Source organism: Muntiacus reevesi, chromosome 19, assembly GCF_963930625.1.
Source record: "Muntiacus reevesi chromosome 19, mMunRee1.1, whole genome shotgun sequence".
In the NCBI taxonomy this organism is placed as follows: Eukaryota; Metazoa; Chordata; class Mammalia; order Artiodactyla; family Cervidae; genus Muntiacus; species Muntiacus reevesi.
The window spans coordinates 16,316,124-16,327,080 of NC_089267.1; the positions used below are offsets into that span (position 1 = coordinate 16,316,124).

At 36.8% G+C, this 10,957-nt stretch overlaps 1 non-coding gene across 1 annotated transcript; it reads left to right on the plus strand.

The window, feature by feature from the left end:
- The first annotated feature begins 5,808 nt into the window (after window positions 1-5,808).
- TRNAA-UGC (transfer RNA alanine (anticodon UGC)) lies at window positions 5,809-5,880 on the plus strand. Its single transcript has one exon. It is a non-coding gene; the product is annotated as a tRNA-Ala (tRNA).
- The last annotated feature ends 5,077 nt before the right edge of the window (window positions 5,881-10,957 follow it).

The following is a 10,957-nucleotide window of genomic DNA, read 5'->3' on the forward strand; positions in this document are numbered from 1 at the left end:
ATTTTTCACGGAGTTGCAAATAGTCGGACATGACTTAGAGACTGAACAACATCAAATAAATAAACTATCTAAATCCTTCAATTAAAACACAGAAGTTATCAGATTGTAGAGAGGAAAAGTCAATTATATGTTTCCCAGAATAAATCCACCCCCATATCGAGGCACACATAAGTTCAAAGTAAAATAATTTTTAAAAATTTATAATGTTAAAACTGATTTAAAAAGTTATTTCATCATTGGAAAGGATGTATAAATTATATCCAAAGCCAGCAAAACAATAGAAATAATAAATATTAGAAAAACAGAGAAATTTGATGAAAGCAAGAGCTAGTTTCTTGAGGAGCTCAATGTAGTTGATTGACTTCTAACAAGACTGAAGGAGAGAAAGGACAGATACAAATATCAATAATCATCAGAATGACAATGCAGATTCTCCTTTGGTTATAAACATAATGATGAAATTTATGAATGTTTTATGTCAATAAATTAGGTGATTTAATGAAATTTACTAATTCCTTGAAAGCTTCAGAGCTAACTCATAAAGAAATAGATAACTTTAAAAGTCTTATATGTGCAAATAAATTAAATTATCATTAAGAACATGACCTGGAAGAAAATTCCAGATTCATTTGGTTTCACTTGTGAATTATACCAATGATTTAAGACAGAATTACTAATTCTACACAAACTTTTGAAAAAATTGAACAAGAGCAGTGCTATCCAACAGTACTATCCAACTCATTCTGTGATGCTAGCATAACCCTGACACCAAATTAGACAAAGATATTGCAAGGAAAAAAAAAAAACTATAGCCATATTTAATGACCAAAAATCTAACTACAAAAATTGTTAATAAAATGTTCATAAAACAAATACAGAAATATAAGAAAAGGATAGTATTACAAGTGGGATTTGACTCAAAAATGCAAGTTTAGTTTATCACTCAATATTCAATCAACGTAATTTGCCACATTAACAGAAAAATATTACCATCTATGTTTGTGAGAGAAAAGTATTTGATATCTGACATTCATCTATAAAAATTCTCCAAAAACTAAAAATAAAAAAGACCTCCCTTAACATGGTAAAAGATATTTACCAGAAACCTACAGATAATATCATACTTAACACGGAAAACTGTTTTCCACCTAAGATATGATCAAGGCAAGAATGTGTATTTGTGCTCATAATTTGTATTAGAAATTGTATGGCAGTGTTAGCCAATGAAGAAGAAAAGGAAGGAAAATAGAAGAATTGAAGGAGGGGTGGAGAGAGGAAGGAAAGAAGGAAAAAATAAAGGAATGAAGGAAGAGAGGAGGAAAGGAAAGGTGGAAAAGAGGAAGTGAGGAAAGAAAAAGTATACAGTAAATCTGTTTATAGATGGCATGATAGAAAATCCTAGAGGATATCCAAAAGTCTCAAATTTTAAGACATAAGGACTTAAGATCAATTACCTCTCAAAATTAGAATAATACTAAGTTCAAAGATTGTTATCAAGAGAATAAGACAAATCAGAGACTGAATAGGAGAAAATGTTTACAAAATGTTTACAAAAGACACATCTGATAAAAGATTGTTACCTAATATATGCATTTTTAAAACTCAACTATAAGAAAACATCTGACTTTAAAATGGGCAAAAAAACTTACACCTCACCAAAGAAGATACACAGATGGCAAACGATCACGTGACAGATGCTCTATATCATGCCGTTGAAAGTGAAGTGAAAGTGTTAGTCGTTCAGTCATGTCCGACTCTTTGTGACCACATGGGTTGTAGCCCACCAGGCTCCACTGTCCATGGACTTCAGGCAAGAATACTGGAGTGGGTAGCCATTCCCTTCCCCAGGGAATCTTCCCAACCCAGGAATTGAACTCTCATCTGCACTGCAGACAGATTCCCTACTGCTGAACTACAGATTACACATGATCTTAGGTAACAATAAAGGACAGAAAAGGTATGGACCTAAAGGAAACAGAAGATATTAAGAAGAGGTGGCAAGAATACACAGAAGAACTGTACAAAAAAGATCTTCATGACCCAGATAACCACAATGGTGTGATCACTCCCTTAGAGCCTGACATCCTGGAATGTGAAGTCCAGTGGGCCTTAGGAGGCATCACTATGAACAAAGCTAGTGGAAGTGATGGAATTCCAGTTGAAGTATTTCAAATCCTAACAGATGATGGTGTGAAAGTGCTGCATTCAATATGCCAATAAATTTGGAAAAATCAGCAGTGGCCACGGGACTGGAAAAGGTCAGTTTTCATCCCAATCCCAAAGAAACGAAATGCCAAAGAATGTTCAAATTACCGCATAATTGCATGCATCTCACATGCTAACAAAATAATGCTCAAAATTCTCCAAGCCAACCATCAACAGTATTTGAAACGTGAACTTCCAGATGTTCAAGCTGAATTTAGAAAAGGCAGAGGAACCAGAGATCAAATTGCCAACATCCATTGGATCATTGAAAAAGCAAGAGAGTTCCAGAAAAACATCTACTTCTTCTTTATTATCTACGGTGAAGCCTCTGACTGTGTGGATCACAACAAACTGTGGGAAATTATTCAAGACATAGGAATACCAGACCACCTTGCTGCTAAGTCGCGTCAGTCGTGTCTGACTCTGTATGACCCCACAGACTACCTTACCTGCCTCCTAAGAAACCTGTATGGAGGTCAAGAAGAAACAGAACCAGGGATGGAACAACAGACTGATTCCAAACTCAGAAAGGAGTTCATCAAGGCTGTATATTGTCACCCTGCTTATTTACCTTATATGCAGAGTACATCATGCGAAGTGTTGGGCTGGATGAAGCACAATTTGGAATCAAGATTGGGGGAGAAATGCCGATATCCTCAGATACGCAGATGATACAACCCTTATGTCCAAGAGTGAAGAGAAACTAAAAAACCTCTTGATGAAAGTGAAAGAGGAGGGTGAAAATGTTGACTTAAAACTCAACATTCAAAAAATGAAGATAATGTCTTCCAGTCCCATCCCTTCATGACAAATAGATGGACAAACAATGTAAACAGTGACAGAGTTTATTTTCTTGGGCTCCAAAATCACTGCAGATGGTGACTGCAGCCATGAAATTAAAAGTCACTTGCTCCTTGGAAGAAAAGCTATGACCAACCTAGACAGCATATCAAAAAGCAGAGGCATTACTTTGCCAACAAAGGTCTGTCTAGTCAAAGCTATGTTTTTTCCAGTAGTCATGTATGGATGTGAGAGTTGGACTATAAAGAAAGCTGAGTGCTGAAGAATTGATGCTTTTGAACTGTGGCATTGGAGAAGACACTTGAGAGTCCCTTGGACTGCAAGGAGTTCAAACCAGTCAATCCTAATGGAAATAAGTCCTGAATATTCTTTGGAAAGACTGATGTTGAAGCTACAACTCTAATACTTTGGTCACTTGATGTGAAGAACTGATTCCCTGAAAAAGATCCTGATGCTAGGAAAGATTGAAGGCAGGAGGAGAAGAGGACAATAGAGGATGAGATGGTTGGATGGCATCACTGACTCAATGGACATGAGTTTGAGCAAGCTCCAGGTGTTGGTGATGGACAGGGAGGCCTGGTGTGCTGCAGTCCATGGGGTCACAAAGAGTTAGACACGACTAAGAGACTGAACTGAACTGAACTAGTTAACATATAAGGAGGCTTCTTGTAGACATTGCCAAACATATAAATCTATGGTTGATTCATGTCAATGTATGGCAAAAACCACTACAATGTTGTGCGGTGATTAGCCTCCAACTAATAAAAATAATTGGGAAGAAAAAATAAATAAATAAAAAGCAGAGACATAAAAAAAATTAATAATAAAGCTATAGTAATTAAGAACATGTGGTACTAGCTTAAAGAGAAGTTAGATCCATGAAATATAATAGAGTATCCAGAAATAGACTCAAACCATATGTAGTCAATTGATTTTCGAAAAAGTTTCTGGTGGGAATGTAAAGTGGGACAACTGCTTTGGAATGTAAGAAACTGTTATTAAAAATTTAGATATAATACATAATATGACTCTGTCATTCCACTTCCACAAATTTACACAGAAAAAAGTAAAGCATTCATCCCTAGGAAGAATTATATGTGAATACTCATTTTAGTTTCATTTATAAGGGAAACAGTGCTGAATGGACTTACAAAGATGCTTTATATGTAGTATATACAATGGGATAGTTCTCCTCAAGAAGTGGGAAGAAAATATTGATACAAGCAACTACATAGACCAATCTCAGAACTATTATGTTGTGTGAAAAAAGCCAAACAAAAAATAATACTTACTGTATGATCCTATAGTGCAAAATCCTATAAGATGCACCCTAATGCTTAGTGAGAGAATGCAGATCAATAATTTCAAGTGTTAGGAGGAGAAGGAGAGGGGCAAGGTGGGCTTACGAAAGTGCATAAGGAAACTTTGTGGAATGAAGAATATGCTCATTATCTTGATCTTGGTGATAATATCATAGCAGACATGTGTCAAAACATCAATTTTACATCTTAAATATGTGCAATTCTAAAATATGCATAAGTGACAGCTCTAAGTATTGACAAGTATATGGAATAAGTAGGTCTTTCAAATATTGTTTTGTAGAAATGTAAAACAGTTTGGAAAATTATTGGGCCTTCTTTATAAAATTCAACATACACCTGCCTTTTGATTCAGATAGTCTACTACTAGTTATTTACTCATCTCCAATGAAAAGATTTGTCTCTATGAACATTGTACAAGAATGTTCATAACAGCATCATACATAGTACCCAAAGACTATAAAAGAAACTCAAATACTCACAAGAGGTGAATGGACAAATAGATTATGATTCAGTAGAATACTTCTAAATAGTAAAAAAGAAATGGATTACTGGTAAACCCAACAATGGGTAAGAATCTTTAATACACCAAAGAAGCCAGGCATGAAGGAGTACACATTCTAATGGTTCTACTTCTGTGAAGCTTTAAAAAAGCAAAACCATACCATGGTGACAAAAATCAGAAAATCCACCAAGTGTAGGGGAGGAGGAAGGGTTGTTTGGAAAAAAAGAACAGGAGAGAATAGGGGCTTCCCAAGTGATATACAAGTATATCCCAACTTCCCAAGTATATCCAAACTTCCCAAGTTGTATATTCCCAAGTATATATTCTAGTAAAGAATCTACCTGCCAGGGCAGGAAACAGAGGATTCTTTTTAAACTATTTACTTTGTAAATTTGGCCATTTGTTGCTATGGTCTAGCAAGAGGATGGAAGTTGTACAGACATAAAACAGCTCATGAGATAAAGTCTAATTTGAAGACTATGATAGAAGGAAAGATTTGACAAGTCTGTGATTGGAGCATGTTTTCCAGAAGTGATTAAGACAGTAGTGTTTAGGGAGGTGTTTTTTTGTTTGTTTATTTTTAGCTAGCAGGTGGGCATGGTAGGTGAAGCTCAGCAGTTGAAATGGGAAACAGTCTGTCTCTCGGATAGGACGAGGTAGTTGGAGGAAAAGCTCTAAGAAACCAATGGAAAGTACTCAAGAGAGAATTACTATTTACACTCTGAAAAGTAACCAAAACACCTGGGTAGGATTCTAACGCCTCGGAAGCCTATAGCAAGAGAAGCAGTTGGGTTCTAGGTGACAGCAGAGGAATCTAATAGAAAACACTGGCGTTGTTCCCTGAATCTGAAGATTGTTCGTTATCCTCCAGAATATTTTTCTTCTGATTTTACCATGTTTGCTGCTTTGTTTTCCCTTACAGTTCAGGAGTCCTGTTATTGCTTACAAGGTGCTGCTTAACATCCTTTCATGGAAATAGGGGGTGTAGCTCAGTGGTAGAGCATGTGCTTTGCATGCACAAGGCCCTGGGTTCAATTCCCAGTACCTCCATCTGTCCTTTTCTCTTGAAGCTAAGCAGTAAAACAAAAAAGTATCCTCTTCTTATAAAAAAGAAACAAATTTTGATCATTTCCCTTCAATCTAGACCTCCAAATTACCTTTCTCAAAAATATTGTAAAAAGCAGAGAAAAGCAAACAGCCACCATGACACATATTTACCATCTGCTGCCAGATCCACTGTACTTAAACCTTAATGTTACCATAAATATCATGCTCCACAGAAGAACCATATCTGTTATAATATTAACCGTTTAAACTTTTTGCATGTAACGCTTCATCCCACCAGATTTTTGAGTAAAAGCCCTGCTCCAGAAAGCTACAATACACTTATTCCTTTACTTCCAGATAAGTTGGCACATTGGTGCCAATGCCGAAGCATGAACTGGGGACCTGCACAATCGCGTGTTCACATGCCCTTGTGCACTGACTCTGATTATGTGCATTGACTCTGATTATCTGCCCAGCCTCATTCACTGCCACACTCTCGCTGCAATTCACATGGTCATGATACAGGATACGGTACTACTTGTATGATCTTGAAACGGATAAACTCCAAATTAAACTCAGAAATAAAAGTTGAACATTTCTAAACCTGCTTTTCTTACAGAACTGTTATGAAATTGTCCTATACACTCTCAGATCAAATCAAGAAATAAGAAAAGAAATAGAAATAGTTTGATTTCTCATTAAAAAGGTTTGTAACTGAAAGGCAACCTCATAAATTGAATATATGATTGAAACAATACTCAGGGGGTTCTATTATAAAAACTCTCTTACTCTCTTAGAACTCTATTTCATGATTTTAGTTTGATTTTATCTTTTTCCTCCTACCCCTTCCTCTTCTTTTTTTAAAAAGATTTTTAAATATTATTGATTTCATAAAAGAAACGTCTGCTTGGATGAAAAGCTTGATACCATTTTTATGTCAGTTATCAGGTTTCAAATAGATCTGAAATTCCATTTTCCTGATTTCTTATCTATTCTTTTCTGAGACTATATATCTCTATCAAATTTATTTGAATAAGCATTCATAAGTCATAAGTCATTGAGTTCACCATAAGGGCACCTAGAAAATGTCCTTTACAAACATCATTCTACAAGATCTCTTATGGGAGAACAGCTAAAAGCTGCTTTACATTAGTGAAGTATTCCCAGTTTTCCAAAGCTGCCCAAGGAATGAGTTTAAAAGTGCTCTCAGGATATGTTTCAAGGTTGAAGTGGAAAATTCAGAACCCTTTGACAGGGACCACAGTCCTACTGTGTCAAGAGCAAACTTTCGGCAAGCTCTTAGCCCCTCTTACTATAAAGACTTATCTCCTTTTTATCATCCATAAGCCCCCCAGCTTCTCAGAAATACCCTCTTACAATCAATAGCACAGAAAACTCTACTCTGTAATGCCCTGTATGGGAAAAAAATCTTAAAAAGGAGTGGACATATGTACATTTATAACTGATCCACTTTGCTGTATACCTAAAACTAACACAACAGTGTAAACCAACAAATTCCAATCAAAACTTTAAAGAAAAGCAAAGTGTCCTTAATAACTGCTTTCTCTAGCAGAAAACTTCACTCATTTTGAATATTCTTGTTTAAGCAATTATATTTGAAAAAGATTTGAAGAGTAATTGTAAAGTCTCTGTATATTTACCGCTGGAATCACCATTTTCCTTGTTTTCAATCATCACTTGTTCCTTTGTGCAGATCTGTATTCCCATGGGTCACCGTTTTCCTTGCCTGAAGGACGACCTTTAACTCTTGTCCTAGTGCATTGTTATCTGTAATCCAAGTGGTTCTTTCTCCAGCCTTAGACAGTTTCCTAATACATATGAACTGATTAGTGTTCAGCTGAATTCTGCAAGGGGCCAGCTGCAGATTTCAGTGTTATTCTGTCTATCCAGCTGCCTTCTCTTTGGAACCGGCCTGAGATCCTTAGCCATCTTAGTTTCCCTAGACTCTCAGGTCCATTCCTATGATGCACAGATATCCATTCTCATGTGAATTTCCCTTCCCATGTCTCCTTACAGGCCTTCTCCTCACAGAGCTCAGGCACAAATCCAAGAGCTAAGCTAAAGGGCCAATTTGTGAGATGGACAACAACCGATCCAAGTTTTGACCCAGGGTCCCCAACACAGCATACGCTTTCCTTTCTGCTTGCTATGGGTTGAATTGTGTCTTCCAAGAGATATGTTGAAGTACCTCAGAGTTTGACCTTCTTTAGAAATAGAGTTGTTGCAGATATAATTTGTAAAGCTGAGATCATACTGATTAGGGGCTTCCCGGGTGATACCAGCCCACCTGCCAGTGCAGGATATATAAGAGATATGGGTTCAATCCCTGGGTTAAGAAGATCTCATGCAGGAGGGCGTGGAAATCCACTCCAGTATTCTTGCCTGGAGAATCCCATGGACAGAGGAGACTGATGGGCTACAGACCATCAGACACAACTGAAGTGACTTAGCACGCACATAGCACACACTGATTAGGGTGAACCTTTATTCCCAAGTAACTGGTGTCCTTTTAAGGTATGATGTGAAGACACAGGAGAAGGTTGCTTTGTGAAGAGACAGGCATATGCAGGGAGCAGGCCATCTGACAACAGACAGAGGCAGAGATAGGAGTGATGAGGCTACAAGCCAAGGAATGCTAAGGATTGCCAGCCACCACCAGAAGCTTGGAAGGCTCAAGGAAGGATTTATCCAGAATCTCAGAGGGAGTGTGGCTCTGCTGACACCTTGATTTTGAACACTTAGGCCCTAAACTGTGACAGAACCCATTTATGTTGTTCTGATCCACCCAGTTTATAGTATTTTAGGGTAGCCCTGGGAAAGTAATACATAGCCTGAGATGTTTAATCTAACCTGCTCTTCCATCCATATCCATGCCTCAAACTTTACCAAATACTATCTCATATATCTGAACTCCATCTGAGTCCAATCTGGATTTATGAGCACAAAGGAAAGTATCTAACTGACTGTGTGATTGACAATGTTGTCTGCCACATCAATAAACAAAGGATGCATTGAAGCCAGCAACCACTGCAGCTACCCTCATCTATGAGCCCTGAGGATACTCAGGGTAGAGAAGAACAGGATACTGGCCCTAGATAGTTAAGGTGCATATGCAAAGAATGATTCCAATGAGCCCAGACTCTTACATCTTTCCATACATAGAAAGGTACAAAATTCTTTAACTTGAAACGCCTGGTTTTCTTTTTTAGTACATGTGCATGTATCTATTATTTTTCAGATTCTTTTCCTATTTAGGTTATTACAGAACATTGAGCAGTAATCTTTTGGTGCTCGGATTACCAGTTTTTTAGTTGCAAAGGTGTTATATATCCTGACTCCTCCCTTGCCTCTTGGAAGCAGTCCTTCAGAGCAATCTGAGAGGTTGTCCTCCAGGCTGAAGTGCTCACTTTTGTCCATCAGATAAAACATAATTCTCAACTTTTAGGTTGTGTACTTTTCCTAGCTAGTAGATGCTAGGAAAATTTAATGAAGGGATTTATTTTTAATGTGCACCTTACAATTTGATCAGATTTTTACCATCTGACAATTCCTAGAAAGGAATTTCAGGCAAAGGGAATACCATGTATATTCTTTTCTAATCTTTAATTCTGACAGTAATTCAGTTTAAGGAACCAAACCCATCAGTACTTTAAAAAAAAATTATTACTTTTTCCCCCTCTTTTGCTTTTATAGAATAAATTTTGCTTCTCTTTCATTTGGAAATAGAAGTTGACTTTTTCTCACCTAAAAATAATTGATTGATTGGGCAATCACAGTTTTAGATAATATTAATAGAACGTTAGAAACTTTAATTATCCATGTAAAAATGCAGATTGCTCATACCTCTGTCAAACAAACAGAAGCCTGCAGGGAAAAGCAAGTGGTGGCAAATTCTATATATTTGAATTATACACTTAAATCTAGACTAATACTGTCCTTATTTGTAAAGAGATATTATTCTTTTATTTTCTGTTTTCAGAGTAAGTGCATTAGTAGTATATTTCAATGTAATTTTTTAAGCTTTCAATACTAATGTCATAGATCAAATCAGACAAAAAATTCTACTAATGACTTCATTTCTCTATTGTAATCAATAGGCTTGTCCTGCCCTTGGGAAAAGATTATTGCTTTTACCTCAATTGTTTCTCTCTAAGTGTGAAAATGTGCTAAATAGAGCTTTCCTTCCATATGAAGAGATTGTATACAGCTACAGGAGAGAAGATTTATTGGAGATGAGTTGATAAAGGTTCCCTGTAGAAGCTCTAAGTTCACACTAACTTTGGGGATCCTAGAAAGCTCATAGTTAGTGTCAAAAGTTCTGTAGTAACTTTGTTTATGTGTAGCTTTGCCAGTTACTCCCATCATCTTTCTTAAAATAAGTATATTCTATTAATACCTGCTTATGGACTGATGGACTGACTTCATATATTTAAGTTTAGGGAGTGATATCACATTTAAATTATATATAAAATAGAAGCACATCAGTGTAGATATAGATGTTTCCGTGTCTAGCATTTTTAAATTAAAAAATGTATTGAGGTTTCACCTAGATCATATTTACACGTCATGTTCCATATATTTCTGGATTCCTCAGAGCATCTGAAATGGCTCCATCAGTCTTGTAAAAGAGCTCCCGGAGCCAATTCCAATGTGTGTATGAAACTGGGTTGTGTGTGTGTGTGTGTGTGTGTGTGTGTGTGTGTGTGTAGGCTTTCCCACACCAACAGCAATTCTCAGACACCCAGAGGGACTCCCAGAATCCACTCAATTCTGACACTGCTTCCCCTAAGGTAGAGGCAGATTCTACAGTAAAGGGCTCAGTCCCACAAAACCTTCTTCCCCTTCAGGAGCTTGTCCCAAGTCCACGTTGTTACCTGTGCTTCTGACATGCTGGCTAAAAGTCAATCTGGGTTTGATTCATTTTCTAGAACAGCTCAGAGAAGTCAGGAAAACCCATTTACTTCTAGATTTATTACAAAAATATATAATATATGTTCATTTGTACCCTATTATTAGATTACATGCTGGGCTGTGATTGTGCTCAGTCATGTCCGACTCT